The sequence below is a fragment of the Lissotriton vulgaris genome, chromosome 1_2 (assembly GCF_964263255.1).
Source record: "Lissotriton vulgaris chromosome 1_2, aLisVul1.2, whole genome shotgun sequence".
NCBI lineage: Eukaryota > Metazoa > Chordata > Amphibia > Caudata > Salamandridae > Lissotriton > Lissotriton vulgaris.
The window spans coordinates 103,634,630-103,651,606 of record NC_141686.1 but is presented as its reverse complement, the minus strand read 5'-3'; the positions used below and the strand labels follow the sequence as shown (position 1 = coordinate 103,651,606).

Below are 16,977 nucleotides of genomic sequence, written 5' to 3'. Positions count from 1 at the left end.
AAAAGCCCCCGAATCGCGTTTTCACAGGAAAGCGTGATTGACAGCCTCTGTCTCCCAATGGCTAGCCTCCATTTATGGAGCTAGCCAATGAAAGAAGGGGCGGATTCAAGTCCCCCATAGTGTAAACAATAGCTTTCGCCTGGGCGGGGCACTGCTTCGCAGTGCTCCGGCCAGGTCGAAACCTAAAAATCTGGTTGTAGCACTGCTGATTTGCAAAACACATTAACACACAATCGCGAAAAATCAGCTGGAAAATCTTTGCAGTATGCAAGACTCCTGACTGTGTTGATTTGGGGAGCAGCAATGTGCCTCCAACCTGAAGGTTGCAAAAACACAGTTGATGGACAGAATGCAGAACAATGTCTTACATTCACCCCAGTACAAAGATCTGGGCCTAAATCCATCGTTTTTTTGCACTCCACACCACCCTAGGTCAGACAATGGCTATATGCAAATCAGCCTTGACCCTGTGCCTCATGGGAACAGTCCAGCCCGAACTACCAAGCCATGTCTTTCCCAGACCGGAATCAACTTGAAGGTGGCATTTTAATCCCAGAAGGCTAGTATTACTAGCAATTCATAACACACGCTGCAGCCATTTGAGAGACGTAGAAGAGAATCATTTAAAAAACGTTGACCCCTGGGTTTTTTGAAGCTTGGTGTATTCATCTGAGAACGGTGGGGAAAGCACTGTGCAGTCACCCTCTAATCTTAAATCCGAAAAGGTCTATAGTATCCATACAAATACCAGAGTAAGGATTACGTTCAGGTCTTTCACTATCTTCATGATTAAGTGTGGTGTATTCATAGCTTAAACACAAAAAGAATGCTTCCCCACCAGCAACACAATCCATGCTACTGAACCCACAGAAGAGCACCCAGCGCACCCACCACTACAACATCCAACAAAGTGGAACAGCCTAAAGACCACAACGAGTTTCTCTCAACTAACTAACATCCAACAAACATCAGACACAAAAACACAATACTCCCGTATATAGCACCTTTCTTTAGATAAAGCAGATGCCATCAATATTAGTGAGGCTTTATGTGAAATGCAGTCACATGAAACATGCAATTATGTTGGAGTTCTTAAATGAACTAAATAACAAATGTTTTTCTACCTTTCATCTTGTCTTAAGAGTAATTTAAAATGTTATTAAAATTTGATGGTTTCATATTGATTATGCTCTCTCCCTGTTTCCAGTGGGTCAGAATGCAGGATAAACAGAGGTCTCAAATGATTAAGATTTCCACTGATTTTAGGCCTTCACACAGTTCTATGCCTCGTTCTATAGGGCCCGCCCGCTGACTGACACAAAGCACATTGCGGACTACCTAGACATGCCAGTGGTGCCTGCTGAGGGCCGACTGGTGCTTCAGGAGGAAATCACTTGATGAGGTCCAGGCGGCCATTGCAAAAGTGAAATCAGGGAACACTCTAGGGCTCAGTGGTCTCCCGGCTGAATTCTTTAAGCAATATATGGTGCTTCTGGGACTATATCTGCTGGAGCTTTTCAGAGAGGCCCGAGACAAGAGTGAACTCCCACCTGACTTACAATGTGCTACCATTGCCGTGATACATAAGAAGGGTAAGCCGGAGACTAGCTGCGGCTCCAATCGCCCCATTTCCTCTTTGAACTTCAAAAAGAAGGTGCTGGCTAACGATCCTTGCCACCAGGCTTCTAATGGTGATAGTCCTGCTCATATACAGAGACCCGTCTGGCTTCATGCCTGGCAGATCCACCTGGCTCAACCGATGTTGTTTGCATAACTGGATGTCAGAAGTGTATCACAGGTAGGACCCTACATCTTGCTTGCATTAGATGCTGAAAAGGCGTATTACGCAATCCACTGGCCCTTCCTTTATCAGACACTGAGAAAGTTTGGATTTGGCCCCAAGTATAGGCAAGGGATTAAGTTACTTCGCCAGGCCCCTAGCACAGCAGTGAGGGTGAACGGCACTAGCTCATCAACATTCCTGAGTGGACAGGCACCCAACAGGGATGCCCCCTGCCTCCCTTGCTTTTTACCCTCACTATCGTCTCGATAGTGGGGTCAGAAAGCTTTTAGGCCTCTATGATATGCCTGCCCTGGTATCAGGGGATTCAAGGTCTCGGACACTGACCGGGAGGAGGAAAAAGCCTCGCTCTACGCAGAAAATATAGTCCCATATCTCACCAAGCTAGTGACAATGATTTTGGCTATCCTCCAGACATTTGAGACATATGGAGTTCATTCTGTCTACCATATCAACTGGATCACATCAGTGCTTTGGCCCATTCCAAAAGACTATCCTCCCTCGAATGCTCCAAGTGGAGACCAACGGTTTCCAAACTTGGGCATTTATGTAACTCCCCACAGGGAAATGTGTCTGTCCAGGAACTTTGGACGGGTAATATTGAAATTTCAGGAAGACGCGAACACTGGCATGTGTTGCCCCCGACGTCACTGGGGAAGGGGGCCATTTTGAAAATAACTACACTTCCCAAACTGTTATATACACTGCAAAACACATATTATTCAATCTGGATGCTATGTTTGCAAAGCTAGGGCGAGACCTGAGAACTTTACTATGGAGCGGGGGCACCCCAGAATAGCGCTTAAGACTCTTCAGCGTAACCCATACCATGGAGAGATAGCTCTACCAGACGTTAGGGCCTACTACTATGCGGCACATATGGTGGTAAATGATTGATCGTTTTCACCACAGGGACACTCCACTTACAGACTGAAAGCTGACAAGTCATTTCTGCATTATATATATCCGGAGGGAAGGGCATTCGACCGTTGCTGCTAGCGACGCGGATGGCATTGGATGCCTGGGAGAAGGCCACCACAGACATAGGTTGGGCAGTAAGATAACCAAAGTAAAGCCCATCTGGTAAGGAGCGTGGATGTGAGAACTGGGGAAACAAGGGCTTTGGGGCATGGGAACCTGATGGGGATCTCCCAGATAATGGATCTCCTGGAAGATGTTAACTTGATGCCATTTTCGTCCCTTCAGAAGGAGTACCCAATGAACCTAAACCAATACTTAAAATATGTACAACTGAGTCATGCGTGGCACGCGGACGGTTTGGGAGACCGAGATATGCCCGAATACACCCCCCAGGAGGGTAGATTGTTAGTGGAAGAGCTTGTATCAAAAGGTGATCTCCCTCCCTTACAAAGACAATCAATAACAATATGCCAGATACAATAAGTAAGCTGAAAGAAAGGTGGGTGAGGGATGTGGGAAGGATGGAGGATGCAACCAAGTCCAGGTTCCGCCTGATACAGCTCAAGATACTGCACCAAGTCTACTATGATCGGGACCGCCTACATCACATGGAGTCAAGTCAAGTCATAGAATTTATATAGCGCACTACATACCCAGAGGGTTTCAAGGCGCTTAGGAAGGGGAGGGGGATTACTTGTCAAATATCCACGTTTTAAGTTGCTTTCTGAATGCTGGGTGGTTCTGGGTAAGGCGAAGGTAAGCGGGGAGTGAGTTCCATGTTTTAGCAGCCAGGTATGAGAAGGATCTGCCTCCCATGGTGGTCTTGTTGATGCGAGGTACAGTGGCGAGGGCTTGGCTGGAAGAGCGTAGTTGGCGGCAGGGGATGTAGAAGGACAGTCGTGAGTTGAGGCATTCTGGTCCGATGTCGTAGAGTGATTTGTGTGCGCGGGTTAGCAGTCGGAAAGTGATCCTCTTGTTGACGGGTAGCCAGTGGAGGTCTTTAAGGTGACCAGAGATGTGTTCGTTGCGTGGGATGTCTAATATGAGCCTGGCTGAGGCGTTTTGGATTCGTTGGAGTTTCTTCTGGAGTTTTGCGGTAGTACCTGCGTAGAGGGTGTTTCCGTAGTCCAGACGGCTCGTGACCAGAGCGTGGGTGACTGTTTTCCTTGTTTCGGAGGGGATCCAGCGAAATGTTTTTCTGAGCATGCGAAGAATGTTGAAGCAGGAAGAGGATACGGCGCTGACTTGTCTGTTCATTGAGAGTGAAGAATCCAGGATGACGCCTAGGTTCCGTGCGTGGTCTGTCGGGATGGGTGCTTTTCCGAGGGCTTCTGGCCACCAGGAGTCGTCCCATGCAGAGGGGGATGTGCCTAGGATGAGGACTTCTGTTTTGTCTGAGTTGAGTTTCAGACGGCTTTGTTTCATCCATTCGGCAACTTCTTTCATTCCTTCGTGTAGGTTAGTTTTGGCGGTGCTGGGGTCATTGGTGAGAGAAAGGATCAGTTGAGTGTCATCCGCGTAGGAGATGATGTTGAGGTTGTGTTGGCGTGCGATGGCCGCGAGGGGGCTCATGTATACGTTGAAGAGGGTGGGACTGAGTGAGGATCCTTGTGGTACGCCGCAGATGACTTCAGAGGCCTCGGACTTGAATGGTGGAAGGCGGACTCTCTGGGTTCTTCCGGTGAGGAACGAGGTGATCCATTCAAGTGCTTTTCCTTGGATTCCGATGTTATTGAGGCGTTGTAAAAGGGTGCTGTGGCAGACTGTGTCGAATGCTGCAGAGAGGTTGAGGAGGATGAGGGCGACTGTGTCTCCATTGTCCAGTAGAGTTCGAATGTCGTCTGTTGCTGCGATGAGGGCGGTCTCAGTGCTGTGTTTTGCTCGGAAGCCGGATTGTGAGGGGTCGAGGGATTTGTTGGCTTCGAGGAAGGCGGCGAGCTGGTTGTTGACAGCTTTCTCAATGACTTTGGCCGGGAATGGAAGAAGCGAGATGGGGCGGTAATTTTTGAGTTCGGTGGGGTCCGCTGTGGGTTTTTTCAGAAGGGCGGTGAGTTCAGCGTGTTTCCAGTCTTCCGGGAAGGTGGCGGAGTTGAAGGAGCAGTTGATGACGTCTCGGAGGTGCGGTGCTATGACGGAGTCTGCTTTGTTGAAGATGTGGTGAGGACATGGGTCTGTGGGGGATCCTGAGTGGATGGAATTCATCAGGCGGATGGTGTCCTCAGTGGATATTGGGTTCCAGTCGTTAAGGGTGTTCACGGGGTGAAGATGATCAGCAAATGGTAGGGTGGGTTGGTTTCCGGGTTGGTTGTCAAAGCTGTTGTGGATGTCTGCAATCTTGTTGTGGAAAAATGAGGCTAGGGAGTCGCAGAGGGTTTGAGAGGGAGTGATGTCGTTGGAGTTGGCCGAGGGATTGGAAAATTCCTTGAAGATGTTGAAAAGTTCCTTGCTGTTGTGGGCGTTGTTGTCAAGTCGATCCTTGAATGCTGTTTTCTTGGCTTTTCGGATTAGTTGGTGGTGAGTGCGGGTGGCGTTTTTGAAGGCGTCCTTGGTGCTAGTGGTTGGGTCTTTTTTCCAGGCCTTTTCAAGGGAGCGGCAGAGTTTCTTGGACTTCTTGAGATCATCGTTGAACCATGAGGCCTTCTTGCTTCCAGGTTTGTTTTGACGTTTTTTCAGAGGTGCTAAGGTGTCAGCGGTGTTGGATAACCATAGGGTGAGGTTGGCGGCGGCTTCGTTAGCGTTAGAAGAGAGGGCTGGGGTGTTTCGAAGGAGCGATGCGGAGATTTGGTCCGTGGTGATTTTGTTCCAGTTTCTTTGCAGGGTAGGTTGGAGGTGGATGCTGGGTTTTGGTTTGTTGTAGGTGAAGTGAACGCAGCTGTGGTCAGTCCAGAGGAGGTCCGTGGTGTGGCTGAAGGAGACATGGTTGCTGGATGTGAAGATGGGGTCGAGTGTGTGACCTGCGATGTGGGTGGGGGAAGTGACTAGTTGTTTAAGTCCGAGATCGGCGAGGTTGTCCACGAGGGTGGCGGTGTTGCGGTCGTGGATCTTTTCAAGGTGTCCCCAGAATGTGTGCGATGTAGTGGAGACAAGGTACATTTATACACACGATATGGTCCTGCCCAATGTTCAAGAATATTGGGCACATGTGGTGAGGGAACTCAGTCACTTATTGGGATCAAATATCCCTCTCGAGCCCAAGAATATTCTACTCGGTGGCCCAGGTGATGTGGACATCCCCCCAGTCTAAACTCGTTTTTTGCAACCTGGGCTGGTGCAATGAGGAGTGACGCTGGGGAGTACCAGAAGTCCTGACCATAGGCAATTGGGAGAAGGGGATTGACCTATACATGGCAACTGAAAAAGTCACTTACAGGAGTAGGGGGTGCCCATGCAAATTTTTCAAGGTTTGGGGGAGCTGGCTACAATACAATGACCTACACTTCCGTACAGATCGTGGATCCTTCAATGTAATCTTAATGCAAGTATGAACCGTAATGGCATTTCATTCACTAATGCACTTCGTCCTTCTTGATGCTATTGCTTGCTGCTATGTGCTTCACCCGTGTAAACGGATGTTTGTGTACTTCTACCTCCTGGATGTTCTACAACTGTTTCAGATGAGAGTTTCCACCCTATTTTGCTGTTTATGATGACCTAAAATACAATTAAATATTTTAAAAAATATGAAAAAGGGTATTCCCACTGATTCAAAGAGAAATATATATAGTGTAAGTCCTCATAAAATATTCTATTGTAGTGCGAGATAGCACAGACCAGATAGGGAAAACACATAAGTGTGGTGCCCATTTTCATGCTACGGTAGCAACTTGCTCTAATGCAAACTCATTAAGCCAGACTTTACTGTTCTTTTTTTGCTTAAGACCATGATGTTAGTTTTGCATACACTGATTTTGAGTTTGCTTGCTTTACAATAATCACGCAGAGGCTCCCCAGAATGCTTTAAACCATGAAGTGTGGAACTTAATAAAGTAGTGCTGTCTCCAAAATAAAAATCCAGGTCTGCCATACATAGATTTAATAAAATTGGGGCATCCATGCGATCATAATTTACTTGCGGGTAGCAGAAACCCTCTTGGTGGTGCCATGGACCCATACTTAATTTACAACTACCCAAATAGATTGGTACAGTCTGAAGATTCCAGTCTGAAGATTCCAGATAATAGATCAGAGGGGATTACCTAAGGAACGTAGCTTTTCCCATGGCTTAAGTCGATTAATAGGTAGAAAGTAGTCTTACAATCAGCAAAGCAGGAGAATAAAAGTGGCACTTTGTCAGTGGGTGTCAAAATTGTCAAACCTTTAACCGCCATACAATTATGCAAAGTAAAACAAGATTTCCTTATAGTGGTTATACAAGTTGAAGCCGAAACCCAATATCCTATGCGCGGACTGAGTGCTTGGGCAAGAACCTTACCAGATAGGCTGAGCATGGCCGATAAGCAATTATTTCGTAGGCACATACACTAACTCTTTCTCAAAGATAAGAACCAGTGCCTAACTTTCATGTCGTGCCTTGCAGCAGAGACCTCAAACACAGGTTTCAGGACCCTGATCCACTGTAGCGGGTTTCCCTTCAGCAGAACACTGAAAGGTCAACAGCCAGAAATTCCTTACCTTTCCACTAAATTGTAGTATATCAATTTTGGTGCATCAGGATTCAAGTGCTACCACTGGTCTGATCTTATCAAAGGGTTGAAATAGGCCCTTAATATCTGGGTTCCAGAGTTATAAAGAGAGGGTTTATAAAGATAGCATTAGAAAGGCTAAGAGTGTCTACTACACGAACCGCATCGAGAAGGCCAAAAATTCAGCAAAGGAACTTTTCGAGACTGTGGCCAGTCTGACCTCTCCTAAATCTGTGACTGTGCCACATAATATTGAACTGTGTGAATCATTAGCAAATTTCTTTCGGAACAAAGTTCAATCAATTTTTACCTCTCTTCAACCGCAGGTGGCCCACAGCCTTGCGGAGGAGTCTCATGGGAATATTGGACCCTCGGGGGCTAAATTTTTGACCTTCGAGCCAGTTAATGCTGGTGATGTGTTAAAACTCCTGATGGCAACCAAATCTGGTTCACCCCAAGATCCCTGCCCTACATCAATTTTAAAGCTGGCAGCCGCTCCCATTGCAGATTCCTTGGCCGGTATATTTAACCTGATGTTTGAGAAGGGTGACTACCCCAAACTTTGGAAGCGGGCCTCGATCTGCCCACTTCTCAAAAAACCTTCGCTTGATACCACGGACCCCAATAGTTACAGGCCAATAGCCAGGCTGCCGCTGCCGGCTAAGCTGATTGAGAAAATCATGAACTCCCAGCTCTGCTCATTTCTGCGTAACTCGAAGGGTCTAGACCCGGCCCAACATGGGTTTAGGAAAGGACACAGCACCGAGACCGCTCTTATTAAATCCACAGAGGAGGTCCGGAAGGTTCTTGATGAAGGGGGCCAGGCAGGGCTAATCCTTTTGTACCTGTCTGCGGCCTTCGACACGGTCCACCATGCTTTGCTGGTGGACCGGTTGGAGGGATGCGGGGTCCAGGGTCAAGCACTTAACATCCTGAAAGCCTTCCTAAAAGACCGGGTACAAGTGGTGGCTATGGGCGACTTCGAATCAAGAGCTTTCGAACTCCCCGGAGGGGGTCCCTCAGGGATCCTCCTTAAGCCCCACTTTATTCAATATCTATGTATCCTCTCTTGCCCCAGTGATTCGATCCTTTGGGTTCGAGTTAACATCCTACGCAGACGACACCCAGATTGTGGTCTCGGTGCTCCCAGGGACAGAGGTGAGGGTGGCAGCGAGGTTCCAGAACTGCATGGCAGCAGTCAGTTCCTGGATGGCAAAAAGCTGCTTAAAATTGAACTCCTCCAAGACTGAGGTGCTTATCTTTGGGTCCAACACCAACCTTTGGAGCCCCAACTGGTGGCCTATTGATATGGAACCTCCTTCTTCTCCGGCTTCAAAGGTGAAGAATCTTGGTGTCATTATTGACAACCAACTCTCTTTTAAACCCCAAGTTAAAGCGATGACCTCCTCCATTCATTGGACCCTGAGAATTATTAGGAAGGTTCTCCCCTTCCTACCAGAGGGAAGTAGAAAGACGGTGGTGACGTCCCTTGTACTTTCACGCCTCGATTATTGTAATAGCCTCAGCCTCCTTTTGGAGGCCCAAAACGAGGCTGCCCGCCTTATTGGGGGCTTGCCCAAGTTTTCTTCAGTAACCAGGGAACTGGAGAAGCTGCACTGGCTTCCGGTGCGGAAGCGGATTTTGTTTAAGGCCCTCTGTATTGTCTTTAAGGCGCTACATGGTCTTGGCCCCTTGTTCCTTCAAGATCATTTTCAATGGTACAGACCAGGAAGACAACTACGATCGGCCAGCCTGGGGCTGATCAAAACAGCCCGCATCAGGAAGGCACGCTGGGGCGGCAGGAGTTTTGTTAAGGGAGCAGCAATGGCATGGAATTCCCTTCCTCTTACCCTTAAACAAAACGCGAATCTGCTGGCATTCAGGAAGATCTAAAAACATGGCTTTTTACCCTCTAGTTTCCGGGGGCCCATTCTTAGGGAGTTACCACTTCAGCGCCAGGACACCGACTGGTATTAGCGCGCTTTATAAGTGTTAAAAATAAAAATAAATAAAATACTGTCCACATTCATAGCTCTCCTAGGTCTCTTGATCTTTATTAGTCTTAGAAAGATTTGTCATAAGCCTTACTATTTGTTGGTTGTGTTCACTGCACAATCCTTTGTCAAAAAAATGATCACCAGCTAAATTGATATTTAGAAAATGTGTCATCGATGTAAAACCGCACAGGGATAGCCCCACATGGCTGTTCAGCATTCTATAAAGATAAAATATGTAGAAATCAAGCAAGGACCTCCCTTAACCATTCATCTTTCTTTCTCTAAACTGTTGATTGGGCATTTCCAAAGCCTCATCATATCAGACACTTAAGGGAGCTATCTCTAAATGGCCAGTGATTTTGACACTATAATATCCTGTGATGAAGCTGAAAATATCTGGCTATTCTTGCGGAAGTTAGTCTGCATTGCTCTCAATGTGTACTAACATATCAGTTAAACTCCCTCTAACAGCAAACAGAAGTTAAAGATTATGATATTTCAAGAACTTCACATTTTCACATTGCTCTGGTGCGTTAAAATATAGTAGCAATAGACTATTCGACATTTATCACCAAATTAGCCCAACTATGGCAGTGCACCGACAAGGTCCCTGCTCGCTCGAACCATAGGATTACCAAGAATAGAAACATAATAAAACCCAGTAATGATATGGACTCTGTTAAATACGTTTCCTGTAGTAAAAGTATTTGAAAATCGTCGGACCATTTGTCCACATACTTATTATTTAGGCATTGCTAGATTCATAAAAACATTTTGAATGATGGCAGTGCATCTGGGATTCAAAACACCTTATCCCTACCTAAAGTACACTCAAATGTAACTTCTGTGTTATAAAATTGGTACCATCACAATAAAAATGACTTACCTACAATAATATAATCGGGCCGAGTCATGATTTTTTCATAAAGGAAAACACTGTTTCTCGAAATACCTAAGCTACAGAATGCATTTTTCAGGGTTTAATAAATTAAGCAGACTTGGGTCACACAATCTTTTATTGGGCTTTTTCTTACACACTGGCTGGACTTTTGAGAGATACAAGTATAGCCCAATGCAAAGAGTAGAGACTGGCTAATTTGCATAAAGTGTTGAGATATTGGAGTCCAGTGTTATCTTTTCTCTAAAGAAGGTGTGTTAGTCGCGCTCCCCTTCAAATTATGTGTAGATCACTGTACTAAGTAAAGTTGTAACGAGTCACATTGAGATTTTATTTAAAGAAATAATTTGTGGGCGACATTCAGAACCAAAACGATTGCGGTGTTATTTCAGGAGTGTTTCCAATCACATATACATCATATTTGGAAGCCATGAGGAAGGAATCAGTGTGGACAAGTAATGCTTATACAGTTTGTATGCGGGAAGACAATCCTTTCTGAAATGGAGAGGGCAAAACAACTGAAGAACGTGTTTCAACTAACAACGGTCAAGTAACTGGACAGTTGTAGGAACTTATTGTATAAACACCGAAATATAAACGTGTCTATATAGGATCTACGAGGCTCTCCCTCCAACTATCCGCCACCACAGATCCATGAAGGATAGTAATTTTCGATCTGCTCTTAACTGTTCCCCCTGTGAGGGTAATATAGATGGTTTGCTTTAACAAAAGTTGGAAAATAAATTAAAAATAGCGGAAAGGTCTCCAAAGTCCACAGAGCGTGCCGGAACTCAGAACGCCAAAAAAGAAATCTAGAATGAGAGTAAGCGATGGCAAACGTGCGCACATAACTCACGCTCCCTTACTAATTTGACATAGCAGACAAATAGCCACTAAGAGGCACGTTTTCAATTCCTTTGCTATTTGCGGGTACGTCGAAGCATTTCCTAAGTCATTCAAAGTAATTATGCCAAGTTCTATCAAATTCAGAGCCAAAGCCAACATATTCATAGCATCCGTCAGGAAAAAAAACCTTTAAGTACACAGCAAATGAGACACCTATGTAAGGTTGGAGGGCGCCCCCAATCGATCCAATGTTGCCTCGCAAGCAACCCCACACACGTAGAGCCTGTACGGAGCATTAGTGTCAGGTCCGATAATGTCCAGCGAACGCTATCTATATCACAACCAGCAGTTGGGGGTCACTTCTAGAGACACTGGCCTCCGATTGGTACAGAATGTTTCAAGTTGCCCATCTCTATAGCTCCCACATTGGCGTGGTATACCTAAGGGGCAGTAACTGATGCATACATGCCAACATTTTAGGACAGGGGAGATTTTAAAATAAAAAAATCGGGAGAATGAAAACTCCCATTTGACTTAAATTGTAGGAAATACAATTTCAGGCGGGAGACAGTTAAAATAAAGCAATTTTTGCTTGAAAAATGGGTAGTCTCCCGCCTGAATCGGGTCTATTGGCATGTCTGCTGATGTGTACAGCAGGCTGGGGCGGGGAGAGCTGAGGGACCGGGCCCGCCGCGGTGTTAATGCTCGTGCGAGACCGCGGCTCCCCGGTGCCGGTCAGTGTTTACGGGACCAACCGAGTAAACAGGGTTCTGTTTGAAGGCAAGGGCGCCTCTAGCCCACACCACAGTCCGTCAGCTGACGGGCTCCCAACTCTTACCTGTCTCTTTCACTGAGCGGCACCCGCGCCTGAGACAGCTGGAGACCCATGCGAAATATGGACCGCTGCTGGTGAGGCTTCCGCCGACCACAGCCGCCCGGCCTGTACCCTGCGTCAAGAGCGCGTCGCTTCCTGTGGCCCCTCCAGCGCCCCGTCCAGGGTACTGCGATCCTGAGAGAAGCCTTCTGTGTACGAAAGCCACCCGGGCTGTATAGTACGTCACTTTTTTTGTTGCGTTTTTTTTGTTGCTCTTCTTGTTGTGGGGTAATACAGCACACCATCCGTTCCCTTCTTAAGGTGTAATTAACGCATACCGCGCCGACAGATAGGCCTTAAGTTATTGTAGTCTACTTCTCCTTCTGCTCGACGCCCACAATTACTTCTAAGGATACCACATGACTCAGCTTCAGCTAGGTATTTTTTCTTAAACAACCAAATGTGCTCTGGGAATTGAAGTCTTGGTGTCGTTCAAATGCGCCAATTGGAATAAAATACCTGATGTTGTGCATAGTATAATTTGCATTGACAAAGCATGTTTATTTATAGTTTATACTAAGTGATATTTATATATTTTTGCTAAACAGAGTTTTATTGGTAGTCCCCTGCATGTATTTTATTTAATGCGATTTTATATAGCGCTAACATTACCCGAAGGTGTCAGAGCGCTTTACAAAATAACCAGTTGCGTTACATAAGGACTTTGGATTACATGAGTTACATAAGAGTTACAAACAGATTTTTTTTGCCAATGTACAAGGTGTAAAGGCACTCAAGGAAGATAAATAAACAGGAAAATATTGCGCATATACAAGTTGTAAAGTCACACAAGGAAGTGATACAAACAGATGAACTCTAAAATCAAATAGGAATGGTAGTAAGTACAAGGGTCTACTATATATACTAGTGGTTAGAGTTCGATATATACAAATAGTAAATTCACACAGGATTACATTTTAATAGTGATTAGGCTTGGACAATAATATAATACTTATATAGATATATATATTTAAGGCAGTCCAGCACAAAAAGAAAAAATGATCGAGGGTCATCAGGAAGAGTCGGGAGGGAAGAAGGAACGGAACAAAGGTCAAACAAAATGGCGGGTCCGGGTCGTGGGTATAAACGGAGACCATCTCCAACAAGCATTTGCAATGCAATAGGTCTCGCATTAGGAAACTTTGAGCTATTGGTCTTGTAAATGATTTTTTTTTGTATTTATGTGTTGGTTTTGAAAATAGCTAAATTAATAGCTCTGTCATTTACAATGCTAATAGTTATAACTTTCGCAAACGTGACACCTATAGCATTTGTAATGCAACATGTTTTGTATTTACGTGACTTAGATGTATTGATATTACAAATAACAATGGCTTTTAATTTTTTAAAATAATTAATACTTACATAAACGTGATTGTAATTTATAATGGCAATAGCTTAAACTTTTGTAAATAACTTTTGTGAAGATTATGTTCAGTGTATTTTATTGTGACGAAAATCCAAGAACAGAAGTGAAATATTAACATCTTGTTGTGACATTTGTAATAAAGCTTGAACCATTGAGAGAACATATTTGAACCAGTTGTTGTTGAATGGTTGCACAGATTGATGCTGTGATGGCGCGGAGAGATGTTGTGGTGGCGACGAGTGATGCTGTTGCGTTCAGTGATGCTCTGGTAACTCATAGTGATGTTGTGGTGCCCCTGAGTGAGGCTGTGGTGGTGCTGAGTGTTGCTGTGGGGGTGCTGAGTGATGCTGTGGTAGTGCTGAGTGGTGCTGTGGTGGTGCTGAGTGATAATGTGGTGGTGCTGAGTGGTGCTGTGGTGGTGCTGAGTGATGCTGTGCTGGTGCGGAGTGGTGCTGTGGTGGTGCTGAGTGATAATGTGGTGGTGCTGAGTGGTGCTGTGGTGGTGCTGAGTGACGCTATGGTGGTGCTGAGTGGTGCTGTGGTGGTGCTGAGTGATGCTGTGGTGGTGCTGAGTGATAATGTGGTGGTGCTGAGTGATAATGTGGTGGTGCTGAGTGGTGCTGTGGTGGTGCTGAGTGATGCTGTGCTGGTGCTGAGTGGTGCTGTGGTGCTGCTGAGTGATAATGTGGTGGTGCTGCTGAGTGATGCTGTGGTGGTGCTGTGGTGGTGCTGAGTGATAATGTGGTGGTGCTGAGTGGTGCTGTGGTGGTGCTGAGTCATGCTGTGGTGGTGCTGAGTGATAATGTGGTGGTGCTGAGTGATAATGTGGTGGTGCTGAGTGGTGCTGTGGTGGTGCTGAGTGGTGCTGTGGTGGTGCTGAGTGGTGCTGTGGTGGTGCTGAGTGGTGCCGTGGTGGTGCTGAGTGATAATGTGGTGGTGCTGAGTGATAATGTGGTGGTGCTGAGTGATGCTGTGGTGGTGCTGAGTGTTGCTGTAGTGGTGCTGTGGTGGTGCTGAGTGGTGCTGTGGTGGTGCTGAGTGATGCTGTGGTAGTGCTGAGTGGTGCCGTGGTGGTGCTGAGTGATGCTGTGGTGGTGCTGTGGTGATGCTGAGTGGTGCTGTGGTGGTGCTGTGGTGGGGCTGAGTGGTGCTGTGGTGGTGCTCAATGATAATGTGGTGGTGCTGAGTGATAATGTGGTGGTGCTGAGTGGTGCTGTGGTGGTGCTGAGTGTTGCTGTCGTGGTGCTGAGTGTTGCTGTGGTGGTGCTGAGTGGTGCTGTGGTGCTGCTGAGTGGTGCTGTGGTGCTGCTGAGTGATGCTGTGGTGGTGCTTAGTGATGCTGTGGTGGTGCTGAGTGATAATGTGGTGGTGCTGAGTGGTGCTGTGGTGGTGCTGAGTGGTGCTGTGGTGGTGCAGAGTGATAATGTGGTGCTGAGGGATAATGTGGTGGTGCTGAGATGCTGTGGTGGTGCTGAGTGTTGCTGTAGTGGTGCTGTGGTGGTGCTGAGTGGTGCTGAGTGGTGCTGTGGTGGTGCTGAGTAGTGATGTGGTGGTGCTGAGTGGTGATGTGGTGGTGCTGAGTGATAATGTGGTGGTGCTGAGTGGTGCTGTGGTGGTGCTGCGTGGTGCTGTGGTGGTGCTGCGTGTTGCTGTGGTGGTGCTGAGTGATGTTGTGGTGGTGCTGTACTGGTGCTGAGTGATAATGTGGTGGTGCTGAGTGATGCTGTGGTGATGCTGAGTGGTGCTGTGGTGGTGCTGAGTGATAATGTGGTGGTGCTGTGGTGGTGCTGAGTAATGCTGTGGTGGTGCTGAGTGGTGCTGTGGTGGTGCTGAGTGATAATGTGGTGGTGCTGAGTGATAATGTGGTGGTGCTGAGTGATAATGTGGTGGTTCTGAGTGGTGATGCTTAGTGGTGCTGTGGTGGTGCTGAGTGGTGCTGTGATGGTGCTGAGTGATGCTGTGGTGGTGCTGCTGAGTGATAATGTGGTGGTGCTGTGGTGCTGCTGAGTGATGCTGTGGTGGTGCTGAGTGGTGCTGTGGTGGTGCTGAGTTGTGCTGTGGTGGTGCTGAGTGATAATGTGGTGGTGCTGAGTGGTGCTGTGGTGGTGCTGAGTCATGCTGTGGTGGTGCTGAGTGATAATGTGGTGGTGCTGAGTGATAATGTGGTGGTGTTGTGGTGGTGCTGAGTGGTGCTGAGTGATGCTGTGGTGGTGCTGAGTGGTGCTGTGGTGGTGCTGAGTGGTGGTGTGGTGGTGCTGAGTGATAATGTGGTGGTGCTGAGTGGTGCTGTGGTGGTGCGGAGTGGTGTTGTGGTGGTGCTGTGTGGTGCTGTGGTGGTGCTGAGTGATGTTGTGGTGGTGCTGTGCTGGTGCTGAGTGATAATGTGGTGGTGCTGAGTGGTGCTGTGGTGGTGCTGAGTGATAATGTGGTGGTGCTGAGTGGTGCTGAGTAGTGCTGAGTGGTGCCGTGGTGGTGCTGAGTGGTAATGTGGTGGTGCTGAGTGATAATGTGGTGGTGCTGTGGTGGTGCTGAGTGGTGCTGTGATGGTGCTGAGTGATGCTGTGGTGGTGCTGCTGAGTGATAATGTGGTGGTGCTGTGGTGCTGCTGAGTGATGCTGTGGTGGTGCTGTGGTGGTGCTGAGTGATAATGTGGTGGTGCTGAGTGATAATGTGGTGGTGCTGAGTGGTGCTGTGGTGGTGCTGAGTCATGCTGTGGTGGTACTGAGTGATACTGTGGTGGTGCTGAGTAATAATGTGGTGGTGCTGAGTGGTGCTGTGGTGGTGCTGAGTGGTGCTGTGATGGTGCTGAGTGGTGCTGTGGTGGTGCTGTGGTGCTGGTGAGTGATGCTGTGGTGGTGCTGAGTGATAATGTGGTGGTGCTGAGTGATGCTGTGGTGGTGCTGAGTGATAATGTGGTGGTGCTGAGTGATAATGTGGTGGTGCTGAGTGATAATGTGGTGGTGCGGAGTGGTGCTGAGTGGCGCTGTGCTGGTGCTGAGTGATGCTGTGCTGGTGCTGAGTGATGCTGTGGTGGTGCTGAGTGATGCTGTGGTGGTGCTGAGTGGTGCTGAGTGGTGCTGTGGTGGTGCTGAGTGGTGCTGTGGTGGTGCTCAATGATAATGTGGTGGTGCTGAGTGGTGCTGTGGTGGTGCTGAGTGTTGCTGTGGTGGTGCTGAGTGGTGCTGTGGTGGTGCTGAGTGATGCTGTGGTGGTGCTGAGTGATGCTGTGGTGGTGCTGAGTGATAATGTGGTGGTGCTGAGTGATAATGTGGTGATGCTGAGTGGTGCTGCTGAGTGGTGCTGTGGTGGTGCTGAGTGGTGCTGTGGTGGTGCAGAGTGATAATGTGGTGGTGCTGAATGATGCTGTGGTGGTGCTGAGTGTTGCTGTAGTGGTGCTGTGGTGGTGATGAGTGGTGCTGTGGTGGTGCTGAGTGTTGCTGTGGTGGTGCTGGGTGGTGCTGTGGTGGTGCTGAGTGTGCTGTGGTGGTGCTGAGTGATGCTGTGGTGGTGCTGAGTGATGCTGTGGTGGTGCTGAGTGGTGCTGTGGTGGTGCTGTGGTGGTGCTGAGTGATAATGTGGTGGTGCTGAGTGATAATGTGGTGGTGCTGAGGGATAATGTGGTGGTGCT

The 16,977-nt window shown here is 47.5% G+C and overlaps 1 protein-coding gene across 1 annotated transcript in view; it reads right to left on the bottom strand.

Moving 5' to 3' along the window:
- Nucleotides 1-12,344, bottom strand: part of DUSP16 (dual specificity phosphatase 16) — a 331,362-nt gene extending 319,018 nt beyond the window's left edge. Inside the window, exon 1 of the mRNA XM_086952924.1 lies at nt 11,945-12,344. The gene's annotated coding sequence lies outside the window, so the exon portion shown is untranslated. The remainder of the gene's footprint in view (nt 1-11,944) is intronic.
- Between the last annotated feature and the right edge of the window lie 4,633 nt (nt 12,345-16,977).